This window comes from Mobula birostris, chromosome 2, assembly GCF_030028105.1.
Source record: "Mobula birostris isolate sMobBir1 chromosome 2, sMobBir1.hap1, whole genome shotgun sequence".
Taxonomy (NCBI): Eukaryota; Metazoa; Chordata; class Chondrichthyes; order Myliobatiformes; family Myliobatidae; genus Mobula; species Mobula birostris.
In genome coordinates, this window is record NC_092371.1 from 183899607 (window position 1) to 183920225 (window position 20619).

Sequence of the window (20619 nt, forward strand, 5' to 3'; positions counted from 1 at the left end):
TTTTTTAATAATTGCAAAAACAGAACCAACAGATTTGCCTCAATTATGTTGCAAATTTGAACTACAGTTTGAATCTTAAAAATGACAAATGAAGAAAAATAAGCTACAACATTATCAATATGTTTTGTTCATGTATCTTTGCAAGTGCCATACATTTTTATTGATAATGTTCATCCTTTTATTTGAGTGAAAGCTTTTATTAAAACACAAAACTATTTTAGCATCTGCAGGAATTAATGCACATTGAATCAAAAATTAATGTTTCACGATTCCTTACACCATTTGTTTCACATATTTTTTGATTCTGATATGGTGCAAGCTCCATGTATTTCTTTTTCAGGAAGTTATTGCATAGGCTTTTCATTTGAGTGGGTTTTACTAGTTTACATCAGTTTTCAACAAATAAGATATGGTCACAGTTCTTACTGATGCCTTTCTGGCTTGGATAATGATCAATAGTCTTAAGATGTTGCCGAATTCTTTATCTGCACAGTGCATCAGTTTTCCTGCTGAATCCAGGTATGGCTACAGGCAAAATAATGTACTGCACATTTTTAAAATTTAGCTATTAGCTACATACAAATTCCATTTGGTATGTGTAGGGTGTGATGTCCTGCCTCATTTCATTCTAAATGTTACTTTTTTCTTTCTATTGTTGCTTTTTTATTAAGTCACTGCTTTATGTGAAGATGTAGGCTTAGAAAAGTAATTTGTTAATTTGGCTACTGTAACTTGACCAGTAAATTGACTGTTCATCTCCCTCACTCTTACTGTATTTCATATTATGCCCGTAACAAATTCCCTGCTTCTTTTTCAAAAATCCCCTATCCACTCAACTTATAGTGGATTTTCTAGTGGAAGGAAACCTTGTGTTAGCAGCAGCAAAAATAATCAATAGAGCTGATCAGAGAGACTCCATGCTGCTGCAGAGATAATGAGCCTTGAGTGGCAAAGGAGAAAGAAATGGAAAACAAGACAAAATGGAACAAGAATACACCTGGAAGGAAGCCCACAAATAAATGAGATAGAGCCAGAGATTGGGAAGGATAGAAAAATGACAAAAAAAGAGAACTGGAATAAATGGCAAGTAAAAGAGAAATATGAAATTACTTTTTTAATTTTGTATTTATGAAATACATACAAATTAAAATGTCTTGCTTTTTTGTATTTTTGACTTTTCTAAAAATATTTTCAGTATTAGCAATTGTAAACAAAATTCTGTCAATAGAAGTACAATACACAAAATTGCTGGAGAAACTCAGGAGGTCAAACAGCATCTATGGAAATGAATAAACAGTTGATGTTTTGGGCTGAGACTCTTTACTGTATCAGGACTGGAAAAGAAGGGGGAAGAAGCCAGAACATGAAGATGGAGGGAGGACAAGCTCGAAGGTGATAGGGACAAGAGGTAAGAGGTCAGAATGGGGAAATGAAGAGGAGGGAAGGGGGGAAGGAAAAAATTATTGGAAGTTGGAGATATTGATATTCATGCTATCAGGTTGGAGGCTACCTAGACGGAATATGAGATGCTGCTCTTCCAGCCTGAGAGTGGCCTTATTATAACAGAAGAGGAGTCTATGGACCAATATGTTAGAAAGAGAATGGGGATAGGAATTGAAATGGTTGGCCACCGGGAAATTTTGCTTTTTGCCAATAGAGCTGACAAAGCAGTTCCCCAATCTACTTTTAGAGTCTCAACAATGTAGAGGAGGGCGGCACCATGAGCACCAGATGCAGAAGACGACACCAAAAGATACACATGCAAGGTGTTGCCATGAACACTACCTATAGTGTTAATGCAGCAAAAAATTAACCAAATCAAATTACACCAGACACTCAATTGGTAAATATTTGAATGAATATTTCTTAAAGATTACAAGCTTTGTGATGCAACCTAATGAGTTCTGGATTACTTCTATGAAGGAAAAAGGAATAATATACGCAGAAAAATTGAGATAACTATGTCTAATAGTAAGAGGTTTGTGTGCAGTAGAAAAAGCACAGAATGACTACACCAATTAGAGCATTTTAATGATATAAAATTCAATGCAATTCTATGTAAATACTCACCATGAATGGTCCCAGTACCTGTCCAGTACATTGATAGTTTACAGCATCACATGAAATTCCTCAGGATATTCCTCCTATGCAGTCCAATTTATTCAATTACTTTCAAACCACCTGCTGCCTGCAGTTCACAGTACTAAGTTTCATACTCCAGCACAAACACACTTCTCTGAAGCCCAAATTTCCAGTTTCCAGCTGCACAGACCAACCATTGCTTTGAGCAGAAAATTATTACATGGCCTGAAAACTGCGTGACATTTCTTTTTATATATGCATACAATGAATATTTAGAATGAAAATTTTAAAATCACACACCTTTGATTTTATTTATTAATTGAAGGGTATAATGAAATACAGTACAACAAAAAAAATCTTCAGAATCAGAATCAGATCTATTATCACTGGCATGTGACGTGAAATTTGTTAACTTAGCAGCAGCAGTTCAACACAATACATAATCTAGCAGAGAGAGAGAAAAAAGATAATAATAATAATAAATAAAATAAAACATAATAAATAAACAAATCAATTACATATATTGAAAAATTATTTAAAAATGTGCAAAAAAACAGAAATACTGCAGATTAAAAAAAGTGAGGTACTGTCCAAAGCTTCAAAGTCCATTCAGGAATCGGATGGCAGAGGGGAAGAAGCTGTTCCTGAATCGCTGAGTGTGTGCCTTCAGGCTTCTGTACCTCCTACCTGATGGTAACAGTGAGAAAAGGGCATGCCCTGGGTGCTGGAGGTCTTTAATAATGGACGCTGCCTTTCTGAGACACCACTCTCTAAAGATGTCCTGAGTACTTTGTAGGCTAGTGCCCAAGATGGAGCTGACTAGATTTACTACCTTCTGCAGCTTCTCTCGGTCCTGTGTAGTAGCCCCTCCATACCAGAGAGTGACGCAGCCCGTCAGAATGCTCTCCACGGTACAACTATAGAAGTTTTTGAGTGTATTTGTTGACATGCTAAATTGCTTCAAACTCCTAATAAAGCATTGCCGCTGCCTTGCCTTCTTTATGACTACATCAGTGTGTTGGGACCAGGTTAGACCCTCAAAGATCTTGACACCCAGGAACTTGAAGCTGCTCACTCTCTCCACCTTCTAATCCCTCTATGAGGATTGGTATGTGTTCCTTCGTCTTACCCTTCCTGAAGTCCACAATCAGCTCTTTTTTCTTACTGACGTTGAGTGTCAGGTTGTTGCTGCGGCACCATTCCACTAGTTGGCATATCTCACTCTTGTCACCACCTGAGATTCGACCAACAATGGTTGTATCGTCAGCAAATTTGTAGATGGTATTTGAGCTGTGCCTAGCCACAGTCATGTGTATACAGGGAGTACAGCAGTGGACTAAGCACACACCCCTGAGGTGCGCCAATGTTTATCGTCAGTGAAGAGGATATGTTATCACCAATCCGCACAGACTGTAGTCTTCTGGTTAGGAAGTCGAGGATCCAATTACAGAGGGACGTACAGAGGACCAGGTTCTGCAGCTTCTCAATCAAGATTGTAGGAATGATGGTATTAAATGCTGAGCCACAGTCGATGAACAGCATCCTGACATAGGTGTTTGTGTTGTCTAGGTGGTCTAAAGCCATGTGAAGAGCCATGGAGATTGTGTATGCCGTTGACCTATTGTGACAGCAGGCAAATTTCAATGGGTCCAGGTCCTTGCTGCAGCAGGAGTTCAGTCAAGTCATAACCAACCCCTCAAAGCATTTCATCACTGTCAATGTGAGTGATACCAGGCTACAGTCATCAAGGCAGCCCACATTATTCTTCCTGGCATTGGTATAATTGTTGCCTTTTTGAAGCAAGTGGGAACTTCTGCCCGTAGCAATGAGAGGTTGAAAGTGTCCTTGAATACTAGTTGGTTGGCACAGGTTTTCAGAGCCCTACCAGGTATTCCATTGGGATCTTCTGTCTCGCGAGGGTTCACTCTCTTTAAAGACAGTCTAACATGGGCCTCTGAGACAGAGATCACAGGGTCATCAGGTGCAACAGGGATCTTCACGGCTGTAGTTATATTCTCCCTTTCAAGGCATGCATAGAAGGCATTGAGTTCATCTGGTAGTGAAGCATCGCTGCCATTTATGCTATTGGGTTTCACTTTGTAGGAAGTAATGTCTTGCAGTCCCGCCAGAGTTGACGTACATCTGATATCGGCTCCAACTTCGTTCAAAATTGTCCCTTCCCCCTTGAAATAGCCCTCCACAAATCGTACCTGGTTTTCCGGTACAGGCCTGGGTTGCCAGACTTGAATGCCACAGATCTAGCCTTCAGCAGACGACATACCTCCTGGTTCATCCACGGCTTTTGGTTTGGGAATGTACAGTAAGTCTTTGTAGGCACACACTCATCCACACAGGTTTTATTGAAGTCGGTAACAACTGCAGCACACTCATCCAGATTCAAAGATGAATCCCTGAATACAGTCCAGTCCACTGACTCAAAGCAGTCCTGTAGGCGCTCCTGTGCTTCCCTTGTCCAGACCTTCTTGGTCCTCACTACTGGTGCTGCAGTCTTCAGTTTCTGCCTATACTCAGGAAGTAGAAGTACAACCAGGTGATCAGACTTCCCGAAGTGAGGGCATGGAATAGCACAGTAGGTATTCTTGATGGTGGTTTAACAATGGTTCACTGTGTTGTTTCTCTGGTATTGCAAGTTATCTGTTGATGGTAACTGCTTAGTGATTTTTTCAGACTGGCCTCGTTAAAATCTCCCAAAACGATGGTGCGCTGTCTCATGCATGTTGATCCCATTGCTCAGATCATCCGAAGCCTGCTTGACATTGGCCTGAGGTGGAATGTCAACTGCAACCAGAATGACCCCAGAGAACTCCCGAGGTAAGTAAAAAGGATGACACTTACTGATAGATATTCCATGTCCGGTGAGCAGAATTGGGACAGCACTGATATATTCGTGCACCAAGAAGAGTTGATCATGAGGCATACTCCTCCACCTCTGCTTTTGAGAGACTCTACAGATCTATCCTGACGATGTATAGTAAACCTGTCGATCTGAATCGCTGCATCCAGTATGGAAGGGGTTAACCAGGATTCCATGAAACAAAGGACACACACGGTCCTAATGTCCCTCTGATTCAACACCCTGGCTCTGAGATCATTGATTTTGTTCACCAGAGACTGCACATTCGCCAGCAAGATGGTTGGTATAGGAGTTTAAAACCCCGTTTCCTTGAACGCACTTGTAATCCTGATCTTAGCCCACGTTTTCTCCAAGGGCCCTTCTGACCACAGACCGTGTTGTTTCCATTGGTTTTAAGCAGCGATAGTTCGTTTAAACGCATTAAGACATCTTTGTTGACTGTACTGACCTTGAAAGCAGTTGTGCTTTTTAGCTGTAACAGCCTGAAATGGGAATATTTAATTATATCCATTGAGAGTACTGCTGCTACTCGAGTCACACTAGGCGCTCATAACCTTTTTCTCGTACAATTTTATTCCAGTTGCGCAGCAACGAAGGTTACGTGTACGGGATCATTTGAGGTACTGTGCGGCCGCACAACTACACAGTTTAGAGGGAACAATGCTTCCTATAATGAAGTAATCAGAAATGAACACAATATTCCAAGTATGCTCTAACCAGGGTTTTATAGAGCTGCAATATCACCTCGTGGCTCTTGAGCTCAATCCACTGACTAATGAAGGCCAACACACCCCAAGATCCTTCTGTTCTCCACACTGCTGAGAATCCTCCCATTGACCTTGCATTCTTCCTTCAAATTCAACCTTCCAAAATTAATCACTTCACACTTTTCTAGGTTGAACTTCATATGCCACTTCTCAGCCCAACTCTGCATCTTTCAAATGTTCCATTACAATCTATGACAACCCTCCACACTATCCAGAATCGGAGTGAGAATCAGGTTTATTATCACTGGCATATGTTGTAAAATTTGTCAACTTCGCAGCAGCAATTCAATGCAACACATAACATAGGAGAAAAAAGAAAGAATAAATAAATTACAGTACATGTATATTGAACAGATTAAAAATCGTGCAAAAACAGAAATAATATATATTAAAAAAGCGAGTTTGTGTTCATGGCTTCAAAGTCCATTTAGGAATCGGATGGCAGAGGGGAAGAAGCTGTTCCCGAATCACTGAGTGTGTGCCTTCAGGCTTCTGTACCTCCTACTTAATGGTAACAATGAGAAAAAGGCATGCCCTGGGTGCTGGGGTCCTTAGTAATGGACGCTGCCTTTCTGAGGCACTGCTCCTTGAAGATGTCCTGGGTACTTTGTAGGCTAGTACCCAAGATGGAGCCGACCAAAATTTATGACCTTCTGCAGCTTCTTTCGGTCTTGTACAGTAGCACCCCCACCCCCCCATACCAGACAGTGATGCAGCCTGTCAGAATGCTTTCCACGGTACACCTATAGAAGTTTTTGAGTGTTTTTGTTGATATACCAAATCTCTTCAAACTCCTAATGAAGTATGGTCACTCTCTTGCCTTCTTTATAGCTGCATCGATATGTTAGGACCAGGTTAGATCCTCAGAGATCTTGACACAAGGAACTTGAAACTGCTCACTCTCTCCATTTCTGATTCCACTGTGGGGATTGGTATGTGTTCCTTCATCTTACCCTTCCTGAAGTCCACAATCAGCTCTTTCGTCTTACTGACGTTGAGTACAAGGTTGTTGCTGCGACACCACTCCACTGGTTGGTAAACATCATTCCTGTACGCCCTCTCATCTCCAACTGAGATCCTACCAACAATAGCTGTATCATCAGCAAATTTATAGATGGTATTTGAGCTATGCCTAGTCACAACTCGTGTCATCTGCAAACCTCCCAAACTACTTCCTCATCTAAGTCATTTACAAAAATCACAAACAACAGCGGACCCAAAACTAATACATGTGGAACACCACTGGTCATCAACCTTCAAGCAGAATATTCTCCACCTCCTACTGCCCTCTGCATTCTATGGGCAAGCCAATTCTATATTCACACAACCACCTTCAGATTTTCTCTTGCGTGTGATTCTATATTCACACAGCCAAGTTTCCCTGGATCCAAAGCCTCTTGACTTTCTGAATGAGCCTACCATGGGGAAATTTATCAACTGCGTTACCAAAATCCTGAATGAGCCTACCATGGGGAAATTTATCAACTGCGTTACCAAAATCCACTGGGAAACGTATCAAATATCTCACTAAAATCCATTGATACTCTGCCTTCATCAAAGTGCTTTGTCACATCCTCAAAGAATTCATTCAGGCTTGTGAGCCTTGACCAGTCCCTCACAAAGCCATGCTGACTATCCCTAATCAGACTATGCTTCTCGGAATATTCGTAAATCCTGTCTTGATGAATCCTCTCCAATAATTTGTCCACCACTGAAGTACGATTTACTGGTCTATAATTCCCAGGGTTATCCCTAATCCCTCTCTTGAGCAAAGGAATAACATTTGCAACCCTCTGGTCATCTGGTACCACTGCTGTGTCCAGTGAGGACACAAAGATCATCGCCAAGGTGCAGCAATTTTCTCCCTTGCCTCCTGGAGTAACCTGGGGTACATCCAATCTGGCCCCCAGTTATTTATCTATCCACAGATATGGAATGTACCAACAATACTAAGTTGTCCAGAGGTATAAAGATCACAGAATGGAATGCAATTAAAAACTGCTTGTTTTCTTAGGCTGCTTCTCAGTATCAAAGGGTTATTTACTTCCACACCAGTTCTGTGGGTTCTGAGGTAGCTGATGAGGCCAATGTGAAAAATACAGACTCTTTCACAGATGGTGCTCGTAGTAGCTGAAAGGGTAAACAGGTGGGTGAGTTTTGTAAAGGTACATTCTGTCATTTATGCAAGGTCTGTCTGTGCTCTTGATGTATGACTCAGAGTTCTAACAACATCCTGAACATTTCTTCTCTATTTTGAGCAACGTACACAAGAAATTCCTAAGAGTCACAGGGGATGTATTTCTTCAAGGAGGTTTTGAGGACATCTTCATTTTCTAAGACTATCCCATAGTCTCTAACTATGGCAGATCCCTGAATTGGGTGTCTATTGTGCATACAAATGTTACTGAATGGTACCACGATTTTGCTGCCTGCACAATGGACCTTCATTTTCTAAGGAATTACAAACAGAACTGTGTACAATCAGCAACTATTCTGACATCCCAGCTTCTAAAAACAGCTGGAGCAACAATGTGCTGAGGAAACCATGAGTCATGCAGCATCTGTGGGAGGAAAGAAACTATCGATGTTTCAGGTTAAAACCCTGCATCAGCGCTGAGAGTGGAGAGATGACATGGCTAGCATAAAGAGAAGGGGCACGGCAAGAAGAGATTTTGGGGTGACTGCTGGCCTGAGGAGAGATGTAACATAACAGGCATTTAATGCCAGGTGGGAAAAGTGATGGGGGGTGGTGGTTATCTAAAACTAGAAAACTTAGTATTCAATATCCTTCTCTATTAAGCCCAATGCAAATTGGAGAAGCAACACCTTGCATTCTGCCAGGGTTATCTACAACCCAATGAAATTAAAAACGCAAACATGAGGAAATCTGCAGACGCTGGAAATTCAAGCAACACACCCAAAATGCTGGTGGAACGCAGCAGGCCAGGCACCATCTATTGGAAGAGGTACAGTCGATGTTTCGGGCCGAGACCCTTCGTCAGGACGAAGGGTCTCGGCCTGAAATGTCGACTGTACCTCTTCCAATAGATGCTGCCTGGCCTGCTGCATTCCACCAGCATTTTGGGTGTGCTGCTCCAATGAAATTAATATGCTTATTCCCCGCCATAGATGCTTTCAGATTTGCTGTGTTCCTCCACCATTTTGTGTGTTGTTCAAGATTACCAGCATCTGCAGAATCTCTTGCGTGGGATGAATATTGAGTTTTCCAATTTATTTCCATTTTCCTCTCCCTCCTTCTGAATCTCCAATATTCCATTTTTGTCCCGTTGCCTGTCCTCCCCCTGCCCTCCTTTGCCAATCTTCATCCCCCTTCCCACTCCTGGCTCCATTCACCTTCACTCACAAGTTTTCCTTGCTCCCCCCCCATCTGGTTCCAACTGTTACCCCCTCCACTAATGTCTCCCATTCTCACTGTATCTGAATCCAACTCTTGTAGTACTTTTTGCTCCAGCTTACCTCCCTCCAGCAGCCGTCTCCTATCTTCTCCCCGGCACTCATCTTGTTCCAACTAATTTTTTTTTTATTTTCCTCCGTTATCCACCTGCCACAGTCCTCCAACTCCACCCCCACTCACATCCACAACGTGGCATCACCTTGCCTACCATCTTACACCCCTTCTTAGGCCAACAATTGCCTCGGAATCCTTTTCAGCAGATTCCAGCAGGTGGCTCCTTTCTAAAGGAACTTCACTGTCAAAGCAGTTGTGCTCTACAGACCCAAGGCACTGCACTGAGAAATGCCTAATATTAAGTGACTGGCTTCCAACAACTATCGTTATCTTCCTTTGGGTCAGGTCTGATTCCAACCCTTGGAGTACTTTCCTATTATTGTCTCTTTAACTTCAATTTTAATGAGAGTCACTGGTGGCACTCTTGCTCAATTACTGTGGTGATGTCATGAGGGAGTCACTCTCAGCTCATCCATGGAATTCAACTCCTTGGTTCATGTTTGGTTCAAGATCTTTAACAAATTTTGCAGCAGAGCACTCCTGGTGAAATCAAACTGAGTAGCACTGAGTGGGTTATAAAGAACATGAGAAATGGGAGAAGCAGAGAAGCCTTCACTTCACGTCTGCTTCACCATTCATCAAGATTATAGATGATCTTCTAACTCTACACAGTGTTCCTGCATTATCCTATTATCCCCTAATTCCCTTCACAGCTCCTTAGGGAGGGCAATTCCAAAGATTCAACTACCCTCTCTGCAAGTAAACATTATTTATTAGCACCGTCCACAACTCCTTCCATTACCTGCTGATGACTAAGAGTTGACTGACTGGACAGTAATTACTGATATTAAATTTGTTCTGCTTTCTGTGGACAGGACATTCCTAGACAATTTTCCACATTGCCGGGTAGACTTCAATGTTGTAACTATAATAGAATAATTTCTAGTTTTGGAGCACAAATCCTCAATGGTACAGCCAGGTTGTTCTCTCATAGTCACGCTGGTATCCAGTGCTCTTAACTGTTTCTTTATATCATGTGGAGTAAGTCTAATGATGTTGCAAAGGATGGAAACTCTCCAGCAGAAAATGATAACAATTGCTTCAGAGTGATTTTTTTTAATGCAAATTGGGCTCTGCCATCATTGAAAGTGCCAGAGAACTTCATGCTTTTCGAAATAACGCATGGGTCATAGTTCAATGTCCTATTCGAAAGTAGTACGTCCAGCACATTAGCACGAAGTATTGCACTGAAACATCGATCAAAATCAACATCACCAATTTGGATATTAAAACTCAATCCCTCACTGTTCTGCCATAATTTAAAAATGTGGTCGTAAAGCTCTAAAAAGGAAGGAATTTGGCAAAAGGACAAGCAGATAAAATAGGTAAAGGAATGTCTTCACAATAGAAAACCAAAAAAAAATTTGAAGATTGAGTAACTTTAAAAAATTGGTATTCCTCAAGGAACAATACTGAAGAAATTAATTGTACCAAACACCACAAATCTCCACCCTGTGGACAATTCACTAGAAATGTTTTTTTAAATTAATTTTTTATAAGTTTCTACAATGCAACAACAAAAAAAAACAAAAAAGGTTTATACAGTGCAAAACAAACATATCAAATGTACAGTTCATAACAGTTAAGGAAAAGCACCTATAGTAGAATCGTATAAAGTTAGTTACCATCCCACCTTCCCACTACGCAACTCCAAGCCAACCATTACGACATATAGAAATGTTTTTTGAATTCCCTAGATTTTACAATAATCCCCACATATTAAAAGGAGCAAATTCAAGAAAGGAAAAGAAAGAGAAAATAGTGAATACAAATTAGTTAGTGTAATATCACTAGAAGGGAAAAATATTAAAGCAACACACACAGGAACTTGGCAAGTCAGGCAGCATACATGGAGAGGAATAAAGAGTCGATGTTTTGGTCAAGAACCTTCATTGGGACTGGTTTCGGCTCAAAATGTCTGCTGTTTATTTCTCTCCATTGATGCTGCCTGACCTGCTGGGTTCCTCAAGAATTTTGTTAAAAGTTCACAGTAAATTTATTATCAAAATATGTGTACGTCACCAAATATTACCTTGAGATTCATTTTCTTGCAGGTGTTCACAGTAGAACAAAGAAATACAATAGAATCAATGAAAACCTAAACCAATGTGCAAAAGATAAGCTGCAAATATTAATTAAATAAATAAATACATACATACTTACTGAGAACGGGAGTTGAAGAGTTCTTGAAAGCGAGTTCCTAGGCTGTGAAATCAGTTCAATGTGAAGTTATCTATGTGGGTTGAGGTGCCTGATGGTTGTAGAGTCGTAATTATTTCTAAACTTGGTGGTGTGGGCGCTAAAGCTACTGTAGAGGCAAGAAGAGAGCATAAACTCGATGATGGATGCTGCTTTCTTGTGGCAGCGCTCCTTGTAGATGTAGTCAATGTTGGGGAGGGCTTCTCCTGTGATGAACTGGGCTGTATCCACCAGTTTTGAAGGGTTTTCCGATTGTGTTTGTTGCTATGCAGAATCTCTTGTTAAAGAAAAGGAACTAGAATCTATTAAGGATGTGACAAAGATCTTTCTGAAAAAGCAGATTTGCAGAAAGGAAGTCTTGCTTAATACCATATATCATGACTTATTTGATGCATTTTTTCTCTATTATTATGTTTTACATTGTACTGCTGCCACAAAGACAACAAATTTCACAACACAGGGATATGTGCTTAGCCCATTGTTCTATGCTCTCTACAGACAACTATGTGGCTAAGCATATATCAATAAATTTGCTGATGATACAAACATTGTTGGCAGAATTTTAGATGGTGACCAGAGAACATACAGGAGCGAGATATACCAGTTAATTAAGCGGTGTCACAGCAACAATCTTGCACTCAACGTCAGCAAGACCAAAAAGCTGATTGTGGACTTCAGGAAGGGCAAGACAAGGGAACAAACCTCAAAGAAGGATCAGAAGTGGAGAGAGTGTGCAATTTTAAGTTCCCAGGTGTCAAGATCTCCGAGGACCTAACCAGGACACAATATATCAATGCAATGAAGGCAAGACAGCAACTATATTTGTTTAAACAAAATACATAAAAATACAGCTCTAAGCACTGTATGTCAATAATTAAATTAATTTGTCTTATGAGAAAAAATTGCATAAGGCCATTGATCATCAAAGGTTAAGAGACAGTGGTTCATAGATCAATTCTTCAATATATTTAAGGCAAAGATTGTTAGATATTTGGATCAAGGTATAGAAATATAGTACAGGATGACGGAAATAAGGTAAAAGAACTGTTCTGAGTTTTATTGTGGTGAAGCAGTCTTGAAACACTAAATAGTTTACTTTCACATTCTTCTATGATTTTATGTGACAATAAAATTTGGAAGAGATATCCAAATATTTACCACTGGGCAAAAAGAAAACTAAATGTGTTTTAACATTGTAAAATAAAGGCTTTATATCTTTTTCCCTTGACTCTCACCTCTTTCTTCCCAATTCCAATTAAACTATTTAAACACAATTTTTATTTCAATTCAGTTGTGCTACTAACACTGTAGTTTATTTTCCCCTTAAATATTTCCACTTTCTTGTCAGTCAACAACTTTCAGGAGACAGTGCAGGTTTCAGACAAAAGCCACAGCTGTGGTGAAACCTGATTAGTAAAGACTAGAATCTGTGGGCATGGTGCTCTTAGAAGGACGCCAAGAAGGGTCTGGCTGCAGATGGTTATAAATATTTCAATGTTTGTTAGATTATTAACCTGACATGACAGGTTTTAACTTCAACCCAAATTTTGCAAGTTATCATTCCTCTCCGAGCTGTTTCTTCTTCTAGTTCCTTAAATAAATTCCAAATCCACATCCACCTTGCCATCACTACATGTTTAAAGCATTCCAATTAGACTTGAACATTTGTCAGAACAATGAAGCAAATCTCTGTGACTGTCATCCTCCTTTCCTCTCAAAGTCCAATCCTGTATCCCTGTAGTGAGAGGTGGAAATGGGTAAGTCTGGACACCAGGGCTCTGTTGAAGCTGTATAGGCCAGTCCCCTGTACAATAGATGCAATGGGTTGCAGAAGTGCTGAAGAACTTCAACCACACCATGACTTCAGAGGACGATGGAGGTGGGAGGTCATCGATAGCTCATGCTTCACTGGGAGCCAAGCGCCTCTTCTACCAGCCAGCACAGTGTAACTGGTGTAATAGGTCTACTTTTATCTCTGTAGGCTGAGGATCTTCGGTATTAACTTTTCGTCATGATAAGGCACAATTTAAAAAAAAATTCAACTGAATGCAAATAAAAAGGTAAATACAAATTAATGCCCTATAAAAATATAGTATTGAAACCTCTGGGGAGTCAGGAAGAGGGTTTGTTATAATTCCCTCCTAATAATTTCGAACTAGAGTTTTGAAGAACCACCCCCTTGTAACACTGTGAACATCTGAACTACCTTTATTGTAATAGTTTCTTTATCGGGAGTGTTTACAGAAATACCAAAGAACACAGTAGGAAAGTTTAACGTATAGATAGTTCGGGTGAACGGAAGATCCACTTCTTACATTCCTTTAATCAACTTTCTCTGATGCCTCATTAAAATTTCCATTTGTCAAAACAAGATTTGTCCCAGACAAATCCTTCCATCCCTCCTCACACAAATTAGATTAGATTAGATTAGATTCAACTTTACTGTCATTGTGCCGAGCACAGATACAAAGCCAAGGAAATGCAGTTAGCATCTGACCAGAAATGCAAAGAATAGTGTTATTTACAAAATAACTGCGAATAAAAAGTAAGTGCTATAGCACACAAATATAAAAGTACTGAGACAGTACAACATGGATGCAATACTGCTTAGCACTGTGATGTGAGGTTCAGCAGGGTCACAGCCTCAGGGAAGAAGCTCTTCCTGTGCCTGCTGGTGCGGGAGCGGAGGCTCTTGTAGCGCCTACCAGATGGGAGGAGAGTAAAAAGTCCATGGTTAGGGTGAGATGCATCTTTGATAATGCTTTTCACCCTGCCCAGGCAGCGTTTATGGTAGATGTTCTCAATGGTGGGCAATTGGGTGCCGATAATCCACTGGGCAGTTTTCACCACACGCTGGAGTGCTTTGCGGTCCGATACAAGACAATTGCCATACTACACTGAGATACAGTTGGTGGATATGCTCTCAATGGTACAGCGGTAAAAGTCTGTCAGTATCCTGGGGCAGAGGTGAGCTTTCTTGATGCTCTGCAAGAAATAAAGGCGTTGTTGCGCCTTTTTGATCAGGATGGAGGAGTTCAGGGACCAGGTGAGATCCTCGGAAATGTGAACACCAAGGAATTTGAAGCTTGATACACGCTTGTGGACTACAGCTCCAATGACGTAGATGGAGGGTGGCTAATGTAACCCCACTTTTTAAAAAAGGAGGGAGAGAGAAACCAGGGAATTATAGACTGGTTAGCCTAACATCAGTAGTGGGGAAACTGCTAGAGTCAGTTATCAAAGATGTGATAACAGCACATTTGGAAAGCGGTGAAATCATCGGACAAAGTCAGCATGGATTTGTGAAAGGAAAATCATGTCTGACGAATCTCATAGAATTTTCTGAGGATGTAACTAGTAGAGTGGATAGGAGAGAACCAGTGGATGTGGTATATTTGGATTTTCAAAAGGCTTTTGACAAGGTCCCACACAGGAGATTAGTGTGCAAACTTAAAGCACATGGTATTGGGGGTAAGGTATTGATGTGGATAGAGAATTGGTTGGCAGACAGGAAGCAAAGAGTGGGAATAAACGGGACCTTTTCAGAATGGCAGGCAGTGACTAGTGGGGTACCGCAAGGCTCAGTGCTGGGACCCCAGTTGTTTACAATATATATTAATGAATTGGATGAGGGAATTAAATGCAGCATCTCCAAGTTTGCGGATGACACGAAGCTGGGCGGCAGTGTTAGCTGTGAGGAGGATGCTAAGAGGATGCAGGGTGACTTGGATAGGTTAGGTGAGTGGGCAAATTCAAGGCAGATGCAATTTAATGTGGATAAATGTGAAGTTATCCAATTTGGTGGCAAAAACAGGAAAACAGATTATTATCTGAATGGTGGCCGATTAGGAAAAGGGGAGGTGCAATGAGACCTGTGTGTCATTATACACCAGTCATTGAAAGTGGGCATGCAGGTACAGCAGGCGGTGAAAAAGGCGAATGGTATGCTGGCATTTATAGCAAGAGAACTCGAGTACAGGAGCAGAGAGGTACTACTGCAGTTGCACAAGGCCTTGGTGAGACCACACCTGGAGTATTGTGTGCAGTTTTGGTCCCCTAATCTGAGGAAAGACATCCTTGGCATAGAGGAAGTACAAAGAAGGTTCACCAGATTGATTCCTGGGATGGCAGGACTTTCATATGATGAAACTAGGCTTATACTCGTTGGAATTTAGAAGATTGAGGGGGGATCTGATTGAAACGTATAAAATCCTAAAGGGATTGGACAGGCTAGATGCAGGAAGATTGTTCCCGATGTTGGGGAAGTCCAGAACCAGGGGTCACAGTTTGAGGATAAAGGGGAAGCCTTTTAGGACCGAGGTTAGGAAAAACTTCTTCACACAGAGAGTGGTGAATCTGTGGAATTCTCTGCCACAGGAAACAGTTGAGGCCAGTTCATTGGCTATATTTAAGAGGGAGTTAGATATGGCCCTTGTGGCTAAAGGGATCGGGGGTATGGAGGGAAGGCTGGTACAGGGTTCTGAGTTGGATGATCAGCCATGATCATACTGAATGGCGGTGCAGGCTCGAAGGGCCGAATGGCCTACTCCTGCACCTATGTTTCTATGAGTGCGGCTCCTAGCATGCCTGAAGTCCACAATGATCTCTTTGGTCTTCTGGGTGTTAATGGCCAGGTTGTTGTTGGCACACCACGCGGCCAGGTGCTGGACCTCGTCCCTGTAGGCCGTCTCGTCATCCCCTCTGATCAGGCCAACCACCGTGGTGTCGTCTGCGAACTTGATTATGGAGTTAGAACCATGTACCGGAACGCAGTCACAGGTGAAAAGGGAGTACAGAAGAGGGTTCAGCACACAACCTTGAGGCATGCTAGTGTTCAGGGTGAGAGTGGAGGAGGAAAGGTTGTCTAACTTAACTGGTTGGGGTCTGTTTGTCAGAAAGTCCAAAGTCCAAAGTCAAATTGCAGAGGGATGAGCTGGTACCAAGCTGGCAAAGTTTGGCGATCAGCTTGGAGGGGATCACAGTATGGAATACCAAACTAAAGTCAATGAACAGCATTCTGACGTAAGAGTTGAGGCTGTCCAGGTGGGTCAGGGTAGAGTGAAGTGCCGTGGAGATGGCGTCCTCTGTTGACCTGTTGGTGCGATAGGCAAATTGATGGGGGTCCAGGGTAGTGGGCAGACAGGATTTCAGATGTGATAGAACCCGTCTTTCAAAGCACTTTGCAACGATGGGGGTGAGTGCAACTGGGCGGAAGTCATTCAGGCCCATGCCAGTGGAATGCTTCAGCACTGGCACGATGATGGCGATCTTGAAGCTTGAGGGGACAACTGTCTGGGCCAGGGACAGATTAAACATGTCCGTGAAGACCCCGGCCAACTGCCCTGTAAAGACTCTGAGCACACGGCGAGGTATTCCATCCGGACCAGCTGCCTTTTGTACATTCCCCCTGCTCAGGGTGGCGCAAACGTCGGACATGGAAAGAGAGAGAGGCAGTTCACCAGGTGGGAGATCCGCTTTGAGGGTGACCTCCTTGTTCTCTCGGTCAAAGCGAGCATAGAAGTAATTGAGCTCATCAGGGAGGGAAGCAGAGCTGGAAGGGGGCACAGTACTAGGTGGTTTGAAGTCTGTAATGACCTCTATGCCATGCACACCATGCCACATGCGCTGGGGGTCCGAGGAGTTGAAACGCTCCTCGATTCTCTGTTTGTATGTGTGTTTAGCCTGAGAGATTCCCCTCCTCAGGTTGGCCCTGGCTGAGCTGTAAGCCTCCCAGTCTCCAGACCTGAAGGCTGAATCTCTGGCTTTGAGCAGGAGGTGAATTTCTCTGTTCATCCATGGTTTCTGATTGGGGAAAACTTTTATTTGTTTTTGTGATGTCACTCTATCTACACACTTGTTGATGCGCTCTAGGACAGAGTTGGTATATAAATCAATGTTAATCTGAGAGTTTATTAATGTTAATTAAACTTCTCTATGCCTATTACTTTTTCTCGAATTATTTTCCCAGATGCTTTACCACCACCAAAATTGAAATAACTGGCCTATGGATACTGGAGATGCTTGTACAACCCATATCAAAATAATAATGCATATAAGCCATTCTAAAGTCCTCTGGCAACTTTAGGAAGCATTGGAAGATTATGGCAGGTCTTTCTACAATTTTGCCTTCCCACTTCCTTTAAACAACAATGGATACATCTGATCTAGATGAGCTGACTTATATATGTTACATGCATGTATGCCAGGGAGAAAAGGGGGATTGTAGGATGAAAGGATGGCAGTCCTCTTGTATTAAACTAAAACATTGAAAGTAAAATTGCTTCAACAAGAAAAACTTGTCTTTGTTGTTTAGGTGTTAACAGTGATAGCAAAGGATAGCTTCCAATTATAGAATCCCACCGGCATTTTGACAAGAGCAAGCCTTACGAAAGCTGGAAAAATGAAATTGGAACATGGATTCGTATTACAGAACTGGAGAAGCTGAAGCAAGCATTGGCTGTTGGATTTCGCTTTCAGGAAGAGCAAGAGAAACAGCGATGGGAACTTTGGTGGAAGACTAGAATAAAAATGATGGTATGAATATGCTAATAAATATGCTTGACTGGTTTTTTGAAGGAAGGAAAGGGTCGGATTTATGAGGCATATTCAGACTGACAAAATTTACAGAGACAATTCTAAAAATATGGCTGATTATATTATTGATTTTGAACAAAGTACTGTCGTATACGTAAATACAAATAGAACTTTCAGTATTAGCTTTTAATTGTTAAATACTGCACGTCTGGACATAAAGGACATACAGCTAGCATTAACTGCATGTACAGAACTTATATTTGTATCTATGAAATCAGCACTGAAGTGGATTTTTGGAGAAAGGGACGCTAAGACAACAGTTGGAACTTGTTTGAGTCAGGAAATGGCATACTTACTGAGCAGGAACAAGAGTATAGCAGGCATAGGGTGACCAGACAAGGGTACCATTACCTGGCACAAATCCAATAAAAAAGTACGGCAGGAGATCAAAATGTGCATATACCGAAGTATTTACCACTAGGCAAGAAGCTGTCTGAACAGAACCGAACAAGTTAGACTAAAAGAAGAAAATAACAAATCTGAAGATGTAGAAGAGTGCCATATCACACTGTTTGCAAAGGAATCACTTTCTAATGTAGAGATATCTGAGGCAGAGATTTTGATGATAGAATCTCCAGGATCTGCTGCTATTGATACAGCATGCACAGGCACAGTGTGTGGAGAAAAATGGTTTGAAAGTTATGTAAGTGAACTGAACCAGATGAAGTGCAGGAACTGGTGAATGCAGATACACCTAGTAACAAAGCATTCAAATTTGGAGATGAAAAGATTGTACATTCCACAAAAAAAGTGAAAATTCCTGCAAAAATAGAGCTGACAAAATGTTACACTGAAACAGAGGTGGTACCAGTGAACAGTCCATTATTTTTGAGTAATACTTTCCTCAAGAAAGCAAGAGCAGTATTGGATAGGGAGAATAATCAAGCAACGATATTTCAACAGCCAGTGTCTCCTGAGTTCACAAGCTCTGGGCATTACAGTGTGATCATTGCAGGTAAAGATATCACTGAGAATCAATGTGCGAATGAAATGCGAACTGTTACAAAGACATGACCATAGATGAGAAATGCAAAGTGTTGCTCAAACTTCACAAGCAGTTTGGACACGCTTCAATTGATAAGACTTCAGAAACTGCTCAGGAATTCAGAAAACAAATATGCAGATTATTTTTCCATTCTAAAGCAGTGATAATTGACAGTGAGACATTCCAAAAGTTTGGAAAACCCAAGCCCAAGCCTGCAGTTGCTCTGCCACTAGCAACTGAATACAATGAAACCGTAGCCGTAGACCTACATGAACTGGAGCAAAGAGTGTCATATCTCCACATCTTTGATGAATTCACACCTTTCAGTGCTGGTAGCATTGTAAATACAAAGATACCCCCAGAAATAGATTAAAAAAACTTTCATCCCTTCCTGGATCAGTGTGCATGGCCCACCTCATAAAGTATTCAGTGATAATGGTGGTGAATTTAATAATGATAAATTCAGGTATATGGCAGAGAATTTTAACATTGAAACAAAGACAGCAGCAGTATACAGTCCTTGGAGCAATTAACTTCTGGAGCAACACAATCAAATGCTCATTGAAATAATGTTGAAGTTAAAGAAAAGCAATGGCTGTGATTGAAATATAGCCCTGGACTGGGCCCTTATGGCAAAGAATACCATACACAATGTACATGGCTATAGCCTGTATCAATTGGTGTTCGGCCAGAATCCAAACCTTCCTTCTGTACTGGTTGATAGACCACTTGCTCGAGAGGGCACTACAAGGATCGAGTGGGTTGGGAAGCATATTTCAGCACTGTATGCATCAAGGAAAGCTTTAACTGAAGTAGAGCATTCACAGATAACTCAAGGGTACAGGTCCATCCTACAAATGACAAATATGACACAAGGGACAAAGTGTATTACAAAAGAGCAGACTGCACAGAATGGAAAGGTCCTGGAGTTATCATTAGTCAGGATGGAATTGGGGTATTCATGCAACATGGAGGTACATTGTGAGAGTGCATCATTCCAGACTATGTAAAGCAGCGGTCCCTAACCTTTCGCGCACTGTGGACCGGTTTAATATTGACGATATTCTTGCTGACCAGCCGATGGGGGACGGGGTGTTCAAGTTCAACAGTGTGCGACAGAGAATGAGGAAAAGTGCAGCTGACTCATATCGTTTCCACGTGGCCCGATAGCACATGCTCGCGGCCTAGTGGTTATGGACCACTGATGTAAAGCACAAACTGAAGAGTATCTGAACTCCATGGAGACCCAACAGATTTGCATTAACAGAAATGATCACAATTGCAAAGACAATATGGAAGTTTCAGTCTTAAAACAGGACAAATTATGCCATTTGTAGATCAAAAACACTGCTATTTCACACAAAGCTGAAGTCAGAACCAGCTGGCAAAGCACTGGGAGAAACAAAAGTTGGTGCAACTTGAATTACGTAGAACCAGGCGTGGTCGCCGACATAGCAGAGTCAGTTGACATGTCACGTGCACACATATTGAATCAAGTATAGACCAGGCTGGACCATCTGAGAAATGTCAAGATGAAGATGTCCTAGTAACTAAAGAGGTGTTGTTTGAATCTGCAAAACAGGATGAA

General features: G+C 41.5%; 1 protein-coding gene across 2 annotated transcripts in view; it reads right to left on the reverse strand.

Moving 5' to 3' along the window:
* The window catches only part of eipr1 (EARP complex and GARP complex interacting protein 1), a 120113-nt gene that overhangs the window by 57670 nt on the left and 41824 nt on the right, over positions 1 to 20619 (reverse strand). The window contains exon 1 of one of the 2 annotated variants that reach the window (XM_072251156.1): positions 11417 to 11498. The exons of the other annotated variant lie outside the window; for it this stretch is intronic. The gene's annotated coding sequence lies outside the window, so the exon portion shown is untranslated. Of the gene's footprint in view, positions 1 to 11416; positions 11499 to 20619 lie in introns of those variants that run through there. 2 annotated transcript variants of the gene reach the window in all.